Source organism: Apteryx rowi, unplaced genomic scaffold (genome assembly GCF_003343035.1).
Source record: "Apteryx rowi isolate R43461 unplaced genomic scaffold, aptRow1 scaffold_170, whole genome shotgun sequence".
NCBI classification, from domain to species: Eukaryota; Metazoa; Chordata; class Aves; order Apterygiformes; family Apterygidae; genus Apteryx; species Apteryx rowi.
The window spans coordinates 1,597,947-1,612,243 of NW_020447975.1; positions in this window are offsets into that span (position 1 = coordinate 1,597,947).

Genomic DNA, 14,297 nt, shown 5'->3' on the forward strand with positions numbered 1-14,297 from the left:
CCTTTTGTGTAAATTGGCTTCCGCCCCTGTATAAAGAACAAGGAGCTGATCCTGCTTTCTGCGTAGTCAAAACTCCCGGTGAAGGCACCCAGGGCTGAAGAGCCTGAGCTTTAAAGCACGTGCTTGCCGTTTCGGTTAGCGAAGAGGCAGCACGTACACAGCAGTTTATATCCACGCTGCACCAAGCAGTGGTCCTGCACCATAACTGGGTGGTGGTGCGGCTTYGTCTGGGCATAGTGCAGTCAGTGACTCCTGCAGCTGGTGAAGCCACGGGAGCAGCAGTGCAGTCGTGCAGCGCAGTGTGAGCTAGCGGGACTGTGCTGTTCATACCAAAGGATCGTTTAGCCCCACTTGCTGCCCCCAAGATGAAAGGTCGTTCTTTGGGCTACAGCCACAGGTCCGTTAAGAGCGCTGTGTGCGGTGCCAATGGAGCAAAGCAACCCTAAAGCCAGACTAACCAGCCGGCGGACCTCGCAGCTGGCCCAGAGCCACCGTTGCAAGTGGTTGTGTCCTGCCGGCGTTCCTCGTCCCCGCTGCAAGACTACACATCTCGGGCATTTCTGGGCCCGAGTATTTTGTCGTTTTTAGATGCTGCAGTGACACTAGTGAAGAAAGTCACGGAGTAACCCTGAAGCCACCTTTGAACACCCGTCCGGTGCCATGTGAATCTGAATCAGGAGGGAGGAGGGGGAAGGTGTTGGAAGAGGAAGATGGTTATTGACCTGCCTGCGTACCACGTGTGTGTGAGTGCTAAAGGGAACTCATGACAATAAGGAAAGAAACACATTACAAAGGTAGAACAGAAATAGATCTTGTATGTGTAATACGCCCTGGAAAATGATAAGGCACCCTGTTCTTTGAACGGAATTTAAATAAATAAATAAATCTGCAGCTCTTGGGGAAATTTTCAACCTGTGCTTAAAGTTAGAAATGCTAGAGAAACTCTTATGACATTGTAACATACACAAAAATATAAATGCAATAAAGCTTGAAAATATGAAGTGGAGATTTCTTTTTCACTTGACACTGAAAATCCTACAGAAGTATACAATTAATGTTATGTTTTTCCAAACGTAACATCCAAACGAACAGTCCTTTGCCTTTCCCCCCACAAGAAAAAGCAAACTCAGCACTCTACTATGTTTTTAAAAGACATTTTCCATTCAAAAAAGCCTATGTTTGTATAATTTTTAAGTGGTTGGTAGTAAGTGTGTAAATCCAATAGCATGAATTACACATATGTTTCTTTCTTATAAAGAACAAACTATTCTTCTCATGCTCTCCTCCTTTTGTAATTATTTATAGACTTTGCAGCTGTGTGTCAACACACCTTTCGTGCTTTGAATCTGTTTTCTGATTCACAAGGTGGCCAACTATGTATTTTTCACTGGAATGCATATGGCCCTTAAGAAGCCAGAACTTGTGGGAGGCAGTAACATAAACACAGGTTTCCCTGGGTTTACATAATATGGCAGTGAAAAATTAGTGCAAGATTAAGAGGGAGGGCGTCTATTTAGAGGTGTTTTTAATCTTTGTAATTGCAGATAATCCAACTCTTTGTTTTGTAAACTCTTCTGGTAATGGAAGGGGAATATAAAGCAAGTATCATCCCTATCTGTATAAAATGTCCCCTGGGGCAGAGAGGGACTAGTTCAGTATCTGGAGTGTCTGTTCTCAGAGATGGCCTTACAAGGATTTGGAAACAACTTTAAGATGCAGTTCTGGCTTGGCTTTGGGAACAAGTGCATAGGAGCCGAGGTGAGAGATCTGCAGGAGCTCTTAGCTCCCCCTCACACCTTGTTAGCTAGGAGTTTCTGCACATTTAGAAAGATGCAGACGGCTCAGAAGTTGGTGTCTCAGCCTCCTTGCGTTTTCCAAACTATAGTCCTGGATTTTAACTGAATTGCATGGGAGGAAGACAGTATGTCTCTCAGCCAGCCTGCCCAGACATGGCATTTCCAGGATCGTATTGGGCAGGAAATCTGCTCTGCCAGCCCCCGTTTGTTTTTGTTTTGTCTTGGGATTTGAGTTGTTTTGTTTTGTTTTGCTTTGTACAAATAAAGCATGATAAGTCCCATTCAACATTTATGGGACTTGACTGCTAGACATTTCTTCAGGAACTCTTTGAATGCAGAAATATAATTGAGGACTACTCTCTTCCTCTCCTTTCAGATATTTAACTCTGAGAATATGGAATACTTAAGGACTCAGATTTCGAAATCTAAATTTCCGCTTTGCTGAAGTTACCAGAAATAGGAAAGAAGTCAGATGTGGAGTCCTTTATGCCAGGCAGCCTTTCTGCAGAGCTAACCCTGATAGATTCCTTGCTGATGTATTTGAAGTAGAACAGAGAGTATCTCAGCTTTAAAAAAAAATCCCCAAACTTCATTCTCTTCTAGACTCTCAAACAGTTCAAACAGTCTGAAATTACATATACAGGCTTTATTTTCTGAAGCATCCATTCTCTAACTGCTGTACATTTATTATCCTTCATTAGGACAGAAACAATGCCTTCTAGCTTAGAAAAGGTGTTTTCCATATCAGTCACTTTGACTTCAGTGACTCAGATTTTACCTGTCGCTGTTTCAAACTTTATCTGTGTTGGTCTAGGCTCCATATTGGAGGGTTTTTTAACTTTTATGATAAAGTTCAGTATTTTGAAATACACTGCCTTTATGTTCCCAGAGTAGTACTTCTCAGGACCGAGAGAAGGAAGATAGAAACCACCATCTTTGGCCCTAGGCAGAAGCTTAAAGAAGGATTTTTTTGTAAAAGAGGACTATGTGTATGCATACACAGGTGTTTATGCATGCATTTGTTGAATTCTGATGAAATAAAAGCAAAATAGTGTATTAGAGACATTTCTTGTTGAGTTGTCTAGCATGTATAAATGCAATTAGAACCAGAAATCACCTTATTAAAAGTTGGAATGCATGTAAATTGTTATGTTCTCATAGATAAGAGCAGAAAGGAGTAGAAAAAGTGCTGTTGGCTGTGATGTCCCCTATTTACCAGTAAAAGGCTTTGTTTAGTAAACACCTATGGTTCCCTTTTAGTGAACAGTCATGCTTTAACTGTCTATTGTTTGGCGTCCTGGTGTCTTGTTCTCCCGTGTGGCTGGTTGTAGAGCACCTAGCAGAGTAGAAGTAGGCTTCTCTTGGGGCTCTCTGCTTGCTGCCCTGATAGAATACAGTTCATCAGCCCTGGGCTGAAGAAATGCACTATTTATGAGGCTCTTATGCCGAGTTTCATGGCTTTCTGGCTCTGACTCCTGATTATCCCATTCTTCATACTTGATTGCCTATCCTGTTTTTCCAGTTACAATGCAACTGAAGACCTTCTGCAATAAAGGTACCTTTGAGCTGCCACTGCTGTGGCTGGGAGATAAGGTTTAGTGGGGCTTCAAATGGAGCATTTTTGAGGTCTCATTCATACAGCTCCCCTCTTTGCTCCACTGTCAGTTTTGTATTTGAGAAGCACTTCAAAAGAAGACTACAAAGTCATGGAAAGGGATCTTGGGGGACAGGACAGGGGAAGCAACCTGTTGCAAATGGTAAAAAAAACTCTATATTCGCTTTAGATCCTCTTGTTTGCTAGAGTATATTCAGGAACTTGGAAAAGAGAGCAAACCCAATTCACTTCAGCTTTATTTCCTAAAATCTTTATGATGTTGCTGCAGATCATAGCTTTGTAGGTACCCTTCATCAAAGCTGAGCATGACAGGTCTCATTTGCCCTTTCCCTCTCTACTCGGTGAGCTGTGCAAGAGTGCTCCTCTTGAGGAGGAAGTAAATGGCTATAAGGCAAAAACAGGTGAAGCTCTGATTTCTTGGCAGAGCAGCTGATGTTCTCCAGGGCTACATGCTGCTGCAGCATGGGTGGGAATTCTCCCTGGATACTCTTCTGTCACACAGCAGGTCTATATCATATTGCGTGGTGCGAGTGGAAGGGCTACAGCCCCTTTTTCCTTCTCGTAAATCCATCGCGGATGTCTGCAGCCGTCATTTAATCATACCTGGTCAGTACTGGTTGAGAGCTGTTGTACTTTCCGTATGCGACTTAGCAAGACTGCTTCCGTGGTTCGGTCACGAGCTGTGATTTCATAAACTACTGACCAGCTGGCACCCTCTGCGTTGTACTTAGCTGCTCAATACATCACTGAGAATTACTTTCCAAACAAACATAAACATATTTTTTTTCCGAACTGCTCACCTTAAAAAGGATCTGAAACATTCTTTCACCTCACACATCTCAAAATAATGTGGCATTTGCAGCAGAAGAGTCAGTTTTGCTCCTAAAATGGTGCAACATGTCCAATAACATTGTTATGAGAGCAACTGGAGATGGGACTTTCCCAGAGGGCCTGGACCAACTCCTTGCACGAATAGGAAAAAGTCAAACTGCTCTCTCATTTCTGTTAGCTAGCTGAAAGAAAGCTCTCTGATTTTCTCTCTTCCTTTCATCTGTGGGCGACAGAAAAATACGCTTGATGTATTTGTTATTTAACATTTCCTACCCATGTGACTGGTGTCATCTGTGAATTCTATAGGAGAAGATTTCATATTTTTCAGGTAATTCATTGAGACACTAAACTAGGAAGTCCCGTTTTTCTGCTCTGCTTTGGCCACACTTCACCTATTAAAAGATTATTAAGGAGATCTTTTTCCTTTAGGAAAATTAAACCACAATAATTTGTGTTGTGTTCAAGGATCTCATGATGGTTGCTGGATCTAAGTGGCCAGTGTGATAGGTAGCAATCGCCTCCAAAGTAATACAGCCTGAAGATTTGAAATTCACTGCTGAGACTGAAAGTAAAATTTCCTCTCACCTTGGCAACTCCATTTACCTCTTCAGGGATTTACTGCAGTTTTCAGATGAGTCTCCATGCCAGCAAAATGAGCTGGCTCCATTTACGAATAATAGTGGATTTCAGAAGCTCTTACAAGTTTTACATGTGAAAGATTATTCAGTTGAGTATTAATTAACATGCTCAAATTAAAATCTCTTGGATGTGGTTATCATATTACCCGGAGGCCCCGGTAGAGTTCAACCCTGATGCAGTAAGACACGTAGTACAAAACAGCCCCTGTTCCTCTGGGCACACGGTCTGACTCGCTGGGTCTCCCGTCAGCGTTTCCACGTCCATCTGTCGTTTCTTGCGCTGGCTCCGGATCGCAGGCCCTTCGAGGTGGAGCCTGTCCCTCCGCTGCTGGGCAGCACGGCGCCGACAGCCAGCGGTGTTCTGATTTACGGCCTGGGAAATGAGGCGGCACGCCAGTCCCTGGAGGAGCCTGCTCAGGGGGTGTCTCGCGGAGGCTCGTGCAGCGCGTTGGCGGCTGGACCGAGAGCAAGCCGCCGGCCCGAAGACCTGCCCGTTCCCTCAGACAGCGGTACGTCGGCGTGATGAGTACAGCGACATGGAAACTTCTCTACATTAGCTGGTTTCTGACTCAGTTTTGAAAGTTCTCCACGTGTTGTGCTCCAGGTGGGGTTTAAAGCGCTTTGACTGCTTCCAGCTGCCAGCCAAGAGCAACCTCAGTTTGGAGCGCCCTCCGAAAGAGAAGGGGGAAGGAGACAGCATGGCAGGAAAGCAGAGCAAGCTCGCAAGAACCGCTTTGCGGCTACGGTCCCAGAAGTTGAGCAGAAATATTTTTGTTGTACTTACACGTAAAATTTGCTGCTCTCAGGTCTGTAGGAGACCACTGTTTTAAAACGCCTGAAGCAACTGAAAAACAGAAGAAGGTTTTGCATGACTGTATTGAAAGTTGTGCTTAAGTTACTGTCTTGTGTTCAGTCCCAGGGTCATAGAAGGCTTTTTTGCTTTCCCTTAACAGCAGTAAATAGTGGTAATAYGTGCTTGGTCACTACAGCTCAGAGGGGAACGTTTCCTGGCCAGCCGTTGTTCACCATATGGAAAGACTGAACTTGTCAGAAAAATCATTTGCAGTCAGTAACTATCACCTTCCTTCTGGCTTTTAACTGTCTGTTTGCAAACCTCTCACTGCCATTAATGGATCTGGACGGTCTCTATTTTCCCATTCAGTTCCTTCGACTCAATGCAGGATATAGTACAAGGGTAGGGAAAGGAACAGCTGGATCCAACAGTTGCGATACTGTGGGTAGCAGCAGTATCATGTGCGTAGGCAATCTGCACACATTGCAAATATAAAGGCAAAAATTGTTTGCAAAGATAACGGCAGCAAGAGTCTTGGAAGTGGCACTGGCTTCATGCCATAGTTTTCTTTGTTCAGTCCCATTACTCAGACTTTTTTGTATCACATTTTTTGGATGGCATACATTTAACATTTATAACTTTTGACTGGTTTTCTGTTTTACGGTTCCATACCCAGATTACACATAAGAGAGTGTTTGAGGTCCTACTTGTATATCAGTTCCTATAACCTCCAGTCACTTTTATTGCTCTTCTTTGAGGTCCCCCCAGGTTATGGTTTTCCTTCTGATATTGAAGTATCTAGAAGGAATAGTGATATTGTAGGCCTAGCTGTACTCATGCCGTGTAGAGAAAGATTATCTTTTTCCAGCTCCAAAATGTGAAGTCTTTTCATATGCAGTCTGGGTCTGTTTGTGTTGTCAGATAGCATTGCAATTTCATGTCTAACTTGCTAACCATTGTCACTCCTACATAAATCTGTTGTACCTGTTGCTTCCTTCTAGATTTCTTTTTCACTGGAGAGCTGTGTTTCAGTCTCCTTCTTCTCTAGAGAGATTAAGTATTTTTTCCAAATTGACTCCAGTTACATTATTTTCTTCTTATTACATTTTTAGTCTATCTTTGTGCCGTGTTACATTGCCTCTCTTGTTACTACGCATTTCATTTTAGGATCATCTTCTCAACTGATGGTCTGTTAACCCCACACCACTCCCGAAGACACTAAACAAAATTGAACCTAACTAGCATTTGCAGAAACACAGTAAAAACCTCCCTACAGCTGCTTCTGCCATTAGTGTTTAGCATTGCTTTCTGCATTCAGACCATTAGGGAGTAGCTTCTCCTCAAATCTGTTAAGTCATTTGCAAAAGATATGGATGTTGTATCATGATGTATTGAATTCTGATCCTTTGTACCTCTATATTCTTCATAACCTACAGGTCTGATACGAAGAGAACATGTCTCAGACTCAGGCCCTTGATTTTGTATCTCTGTTAAAAATATCCATTATAATTTTTACAAGGTTTAATTTTTGATCTAAATCTCTAATGTTGACTGCTTTTCATGTCTGCAATTGTTTTTATAGATTTGTTTTCTTTGAATATTGGTTCTGTTATTTTTTCCTGGGGAAAGCGTGGTGATTTTTCATCCGAGAGACATTCTGCATAAGTGAGAACGAATCCTTGTTAAAGAAACTCAGTTTGCAGAATTTCATTTGCTTTTTTTACATATCAGTATGTGTGATTACTAGGAGAAGTATTTTTAAAAGTAGCTCAGCATTTCTTTTAGGGAGTTAGAAAAGACCAGATTTATTTTCCGCGATGTTGAGAATTAACTCTCCTTTCTTCCTTTTCCCTCTGCCCCCACTGGAAAAAGAGAGAATGTAAAAAAAGAAGAAAGGATTTACATTGTAGTTGTGATTGGCACAGTCTGTGAATGAGAGGTCATTTCATGTGGCTGTTTCTTTTCAAGCGATCTTTTTTTCATGCACACTGTATTCAGGCTAGAAGCATTCTTTCTTTTCAAAGCTTCTCTGTCTGTCTCTCTCTTCCCCCTCCTTTATTTTTCATCCCTTTTCTTTACTTTTGCTGTCTTTTCATTCTGTTTTTCTCCACCCCCTTGGGGCTCCATTTTTTCTTTCCTCTTTCCTCTATTCAGTTCCTTTTTTCTTTTTGCATCTTTTTTGAATAGCTCTTCTATTTTCGGAGAGGAAAGGGAGTATGTAGAAGAGAAGTCGTTACAGCAAGGAGGAACTTGAAAGTCTTTTTTTCCCTGTTTATTTCACTTAAAAGCAAAAATTGTTTTCCAAGGAAGAGAGAGATTTGTATTAGGAGTCTTTTGAAGTGAACCTAGCAAGACAGTAGCGCTGGCTAGGTTAGTCCTGGGGTAGTATTTCTCCCTCCTCCTCTCAAAATACCAAAAACACAGTCAGTCCCCAAATTGTTTACAAATGATCAGAACTCCATTAAAATGCTTTAAAGTCTGTAGATTTGTAGTGTTTCTGCTTTGCACCCTGCTCAATGTGAATTATGTGTTCTTGGGCTTTGAGGCTGGGATCAAAAGAGGAACAGCTCCTTTCCTTTGACTCTCTCCAGRCCTGCCCACATCTGCTTGCTAACTCTCCAGCTTTTGACATCAGTTAGTTATATTTTAATTGTTGTTTATGTCATTGATGCTCATGTGCTAGCGGATGGTGACATTTTAAAACATGATATGACAATAAGCTCTCAAAAGAAGATCCCAAGACATTTCTGTTGCAGCATGTATGTTTAAGTGGGCTGCACTGCTTTAGGGAAAGAGACATATGGATAGGGATGGATAGATCACGTTTGCTTCATTTTAAAAGGGGAACACTGTACTTGCAAAAATGGTCCATGGGAAAACTTGGGATGTGCAGCAGACCTCAACTCGCTCTTGGAGCGCTGAGCTGAGAAGCTGTGTCTGTTCTCTGGGGCGCAAAATGTTTGTTTGCCGTGAAAAGTCACTGCTCTTCAAATCTGGCAGACGTAGGGCTTCAGGATGCAGCRATTTCCACAGGTTCACTGTGCGCTTCACCGTACTGCAAGCAGGAGAAGGTCTAATGCAGAAGACCGCAGTGGTTCACCTCTAGTTTAAGAGGGAAACTTGAAAGTGCCCAGCACCACTATTTAGTAGCATTTAGTTGGAGGAGCTCTGGAGGAATGCAATCAAAACTGTCTGTTCTTTAAACATAAACCCAATATCACCTCTTAAATCTCATCCCTTCAAGGCCGTTTTTCAAGCGGTGATCAGTCAGGGTGCTCTGTGATGATTGCTGATGGAAGGGATACACTTTTCCAGCTGCTGATGTGTTTCCTTAAGCAGGGAGCGAAGTGATTAGGTACAAGATTGTGGATTCTGCTCCGGTCAGTGACTCCAGCAGGACTGTGCATACCTAGTTCCCAAAGCAGCTGGCTGCAGGAAGCAGTCCAGATGTTACCAGCAGCTGTCCAACATGGAAGCTCTTAGCAGCTCTATAATTTTGCTTTGAAAAGACCAGCCTCTCTCACTTGAGACTCTCCTCACGTGTTATCAGATGGAGTATTGACCACTGTAAGCACGATGCGTTGTCCTTTTGGTTACTCAGCATGAAAAGATTTAGCGAGTCCTTGGCAGAAGCAGACCACGGGCCGCAAGGGGCAGAGAGCGTTTGTTTTGGCTCCGTCAGTCTGTGCGCAACAGTTTTCTAAGGAGACTCCCTAGCGCAGGGAAATTATACGTGGTAATGAATCTGTGCTGGTGGGTTAGCCGCTGTGCTGTTTACAGCAGAAACGGTGGTCCGCTGGACCTAACCATGGCAGACCAAACTCAAGCCTCCGTAGCTTTTGTCCTTCGGTCACTTAGACGGTCAGGGTGATACTGATGTAATTAGGACTCTGATTTTCATAAAGCATCTCGTTTTTCCCATTTATTTCTTGTCTCCCTTGTTTCCAGTTGCTTTAAAATAAAACAGAAATTCAGGAGCGATCTAAGAGACGTCTAGGAGAACTGATCTAAGAGACAAACACACTTTGGCCTACAGCCACCAGCTTTCATTTTGGTTCTTGTGAGAGAAGGGCTGGGGGAGGGAATGATTTGCCAGAGGCTCATGCACAGAGTCTGGGCAACACGGCCCTGTTGCAGGCAGCAAGGCAAATAAGGCAGGTGAATGCGAGTGGATATGTTTTCTTCTAGTAAAACAGAGGTGCTGAGTGAATAGTGTATGCAGTGAAAATAAAGCAAAGTGGGGACTTGTTACACTGCGGCAATAACAGCAGAATACGAGCAAATGAATTCTGCAGGCAATTTAGAAGTTGGATCTAATTACCCAATCCTGAACTTCTTGTAGTGTGAGATTTAAATTCTGTTTTCCCTTCGTTTAAAGGGTTTTGGAGGAAGGGCCTTGTCTGCAAGCATGACGACTTTATTTTAATTTGGCAGACGCGTGCATATTTGGGGATCAGACCAATAGCTTCTGACATCGGTAGGGGTCCTGAGCAGTGCAGATGGCCTGCAAGAAGAGCTGGAGTTGAATTGGTGGCACAGCGGTTAATGAAGTAGATTTTTTTTTTTTTTAAGCGAGATTCAAATAATTGTAACCCAGAGATAGAGAAGACGTTGGAGGAGATGAAAAGAGAGAGGGAAAGAAAGAAAGAAAGAAAGCAAAGGACAGAGGTTTGGAATACAGAGGGAGATTAGGAGATAGATGAAAGAGAAGGGAGAAAGATAAGAGAGACGCACAGGACAGATCTACAGAGCCGAGATAGGTGTTGCTAGGGTAACAGAAAGAATGAGAGAGCAATAGAGAAATAGAGAGGAGACAAGGACGGAAGATACTGGGGGTGGGGGAGCAAAAGATATAAAGACTCTGAATGTTTGGTGAAGGAGGACAAGTGAATTCTTCACAGGAAAGAAAAGCAAGAGGGGGGATGTCCTGGGTCAACTGGCAACAAGAAACTTGGATGCTTTTCTGCTGGGAAGCCACCAGCACGTTTTGGGTTGCTGCTCCGTTCCCCAGAGGTGAATTACTTTGGCATCTGCTGCTGCTCATATGCTGACCCCTCACACTCTGAATTTCCATCAGCTGAAATATTTCTTACCCACCACAGGAAGACTTTCTTCAAAAACTGGAAGCTATAGTGCCTCCCTACATGAATTTTCTTCTTAAGGACTAGTATGGGATGGGAGGGGATCAGAACTGGGAGAGATAATACATGCCCGTGGTTTGGGCTCAATATTTATATTTCGGATTATTGCGTTCAGCCTACTTCATTTAAAAAAAATAAAAGTTGAATTAAACTGTAGTCTTCAACAGTGAGGATATATTGCAAAGACAGAGCATTAACCTTTTCTAAAGGTAAAGACTGGTAGAAAGATATATGGTAGGCTGCGGAAGTGTGTGACGGAAACCCGAGAACTTTGTCTTTGCTGCCTGGACGTCGGTGCTCCAAAGCGGGAATCCGCCGGCCAGCCCGGCTGCCGCGCGCGCTTTGCGGTATGTCCCTTCGCCTTGCAGACGCTGCTGCAGCTCTGGGGCCGAGGACGTTGCGGGTACGAGTTTGGAAAGACGGGCGCTGCAGTCCCGGGGTCGATGCTGGGAGTGATGGCAGTGCGAATAGCCCGCCGGTGCCTTGCCGGSGGTCGCGGCGCTGGTGCAGCGCAGTAGGACTGTTGTTCCCAGTGTTGTTCTGGTTCGATGCCGGCGCTGCACCCCAGCACGCTGGTGGCTGATACCTGTCCCTCGAAGCTAGGCTCCCCTGTGGAAAAGAAATCCGGTGCAAGGGGCCTGAACACATCCCGGCATAACTCGTCCCGGCTGCACGCGTATCCCACGTTCATAACAGAGGTTGCCACACGGTATCTGAGGAAGTTGTTTGGCAGGAATCTATAACAAATTTAAATGCCTGATTTCCAGAAAACAACCCTGCCGCGAACATTTTCTCCCTTTGGAGGCCGAGGCAGGGAGAAAATCCTGCAGCCGTTCACATAGCTCCCTCTCCGGCACCAGCGTCTTTGGGCGGAATCCCACAACAACGGGCAACATGCAATATTTTGCAGTACTGAATACTTTGCTCCATGCTAAGAGAACATGTAATACTGCAGTGGTATTGATAGTGGTATCCTAACCGCTTCCAGCCCTAATAAAAAGAAAAAAACACAGATTCATTAGATATCATCAAGTTCTGCGTTGACACAAGGTACAAACAAACAGTAAAATGAAATTCCTGGTATTGCGCAATAGGAACATCTGGTTCAGGTTTGAAGACCTGGTTCAAAATCGCACCCTTAATTAAGCAGAGAAGTGAAGTCCAATTTTAAATTGTTTATTGAGAACTGCAGAAGCAATTTTTTTATACCACTCCCACACAAATGTGCAAAATTCAAGTCTAGTATTTTCAAAGATGCACTTTAACTTTTAGCTTTTTACTTCGCGTATAATGATAATGTTCGTTGCGTCTAGACTGACAGTTTTGAGCTTGTGGTCTGTGGGACCCGTGTACCGTATACGAGGTCTGGGAAAGGTGAAGGAAGGGAAGGAAGCTGGTCTGAGAGATGTCTGCCCTGACTGTGTAGAAGGCCCTTGTGATTTTTACCTTGCTAAAGATGTCTGAACCTCCACTGAAAAAATGTTAACGATCTGCAAATCAAAACTCCACTGCACTGAATTATTGATAATTTCTCAGTGGAAAAGAAAAAGCTTACCTGAAAAACAGAACTGTGATAATGGTAAAACTTTCTTATTAAATGGGGTATTAAAAAGGAAAACTGCTTCCTTCCAAGACACATTTCTACAGATTTCATTTTTTTACCACAGAACAGCTTTGTGTTCAGCAGACTTTTTGTTTAATGGGAAACTTAGTGACATAAAAAACCCTGTTGAATACACTTTTTTTTCCTGGTTAGATGTATTGCGTATGCTGTATTTGTGCTTATTCTATAGAAAGGGTAATTTCCAATTTTTTAAAAAGCCTTCCTTTTCTTTTCTGGTCAGAATTTACCAATAATCTATTGGCTATAAACAGATTAATGTTTACTTCTTATCTTTGAATGTAAACATTGTGGTAATAATCTCTAACAGAATTGCCAAAAGATTGACCAGTAATGGTTTTTCAACATGTAACATACTCTTACAAAGAGCATGCTACTTCTTTCAAGAGACATTGTCTGTCTTACAGACATAATATCACCTTTTTCCCCAACTTGTGTGTGGTTTTGGGTTTTTTTTTGAAAATCAAGTTCATCTTTTGGAACCACTTCACATGGTGTCATATAGGTTTTTCCTTGTCAGAAAATATATCTGAAGTTAGTAGTGTTGTTTTCTAATCAGCTTACAATAACTACCTTTTTTTCTAGAGAACTCATTAATAAAAGTCTTCCTAAAATAATGGAGCTAGATAGTATCTAATTTGAAGACACTGGTTGGATGAATTTAAATTTTGTTTTGATTTCTTTAAAAACAACAAGTTTATTTGGTAGGCAACAACCCGGCAAAATGTGTTCTCTCTCCCATTTCTTAAAACTTTGGCTCATTATTTAGATTAAAGTCTAGTTTATTTGCACCAGATGTCAATTGTGAGAAGAGAAATGATATTTTTAGTTCTGACCTAGATTCAGAAAGGAGGGAGGGGTTTGGGGTAGAAATTTTGGAAGGTATTATCTTTTTGCCCTTGCAAACTAGAGGCACTTACACTATCACCACTGCGTGACTCGGTGAAGATCTTGAGTCAGGTGGCATTAGATGCCGCAGGTCCACGAGCACTTTGAGTTGATCAGCTTTATATTTCGGACAGCTCTTCCTCCGCGCTTAATGGTCTGAGTTAAGTAATAGCCCTCACTCTATCATTTTATTCCATGTAAATTTAAAAATCTTTGTATGCCATCTGTAGTTTTATCTGGGGTAGTTATGGAGGCTTTTGAAACAAGATAGACATTTTGGCTTTGATTTACCGTAGTATTCAAGCATGGATGCAACTTAGTCTTCCTGCAGTGTTAGATTGATTATTCTGCATGGGAAAGCTTTTGTGGCCCCGGCGGAGAATAGGAGACCCCAGACATTCTTTTCTCACCCAGCCCAAGCTCAGCGTTTAGTTCAATCCAAGATGACCTCATAAATCCTCAGGCCAGGTACAGGACAAATATTTTAGATCGGTTTTATAAATAGTTTTAGTTGTTTATTGTAATTTTCAGGAAAAACAATATTTTTCTGTTTAAAATTTTTATGGGTGTTTGTAAACAGCTTTTGAGGAAAACCACAAAAAAGAAACAAAGCCATAAAAAAGATGTGAAAGATATTTTTCTTGTATTAAATTTAAATGAAACCGTTTTTAAAAAATGTAGGAAAAATAAAACCAAAAATATTCTCACAAATATTATAGGTCTGTTGATTAGCCATTTTCCGTTCAAAAACTGTTCAAAAGCTTTAGCACCCGTAGGACCACTCACACGTGCAAAACTCGGCGCCGTCGTACCCTCGCGCCGATTTTCGCGCGCCGCCGCGGTCCTGCGAGCGATGCTTGGGGAAAGCTGCAGCGCCGCTGCCCCGGGGGGACGGTGGAGCCGCCGGCCGGGGAACCTGCCGCCGTCCCCTGGGCGCATCCCTGCCGCGGCGGCGGAAACCCGCGGGAGCTGCC